Genomic DNA, 582 nt, shown 5'->3' with positions numbered 1-582 from the left:
AACTTTAGCTTGCAGGTCTTCAGGAAAAGGCAGTTTTAATTCCAGTGATTCCAAGTCAGAAAAATGGAAGAAAAATTTGGAAATGTTAATTTAAAGACTTGTAGCCAGGAAAGAATTCAAAATTCATTCCAAATTGTAGGCAACTAATAAAAACTCAAAAAAAAAAGAAAAACACAATGATCATGGATAGAATCTGATAACAGGTGTACTACAGTTTTCTTCTGAAACAAATTTTTCTCTCTCTATAGTCATCCCCATTTTTACCAAAGATAATCATGGCAAGACTAATTTGTTTGCAAAGTAAGTTTAGTCTTTGGCCTGATTTTTTTTTTTTTTCAGTTCCAAATTTTATTTCATTAACTTAAAAGGTGAACAAAATGTGTATTTCAAATCTCATTAAACTTATCTGAAACATACATTTACAAAGAAGACAAACAGATACAGGATTTCAAGTAACTTATTGTATAGTCCATTGTCCATTTAAAAATATTCTTCTGGCGGGGGGAGGGTGGTAAGGGCAACATATGTAACCTAAACATCTGTACCCCCATAATATGCTGAAATAAAAAAAAAAATTCTTCC

Source organism: Propithecus coquereli, unplaced genomic scaffold (assembly GCF_000956105.1).
Source record: "Propithecus coquereli isolate 6110/MARCELLA unplaced genomic scaffold, Pcoq_1.0 Scaffold16, whole genome shotgun sequence".
Lineage (NCBI taxonomy): Eukaryota > Metazoa > Chordata > Mammalia > Primates > Indriidae > Propithecus > Propithecus coquereli.
Note: the sequence above shows the minus strand (reverse complement) of the source record.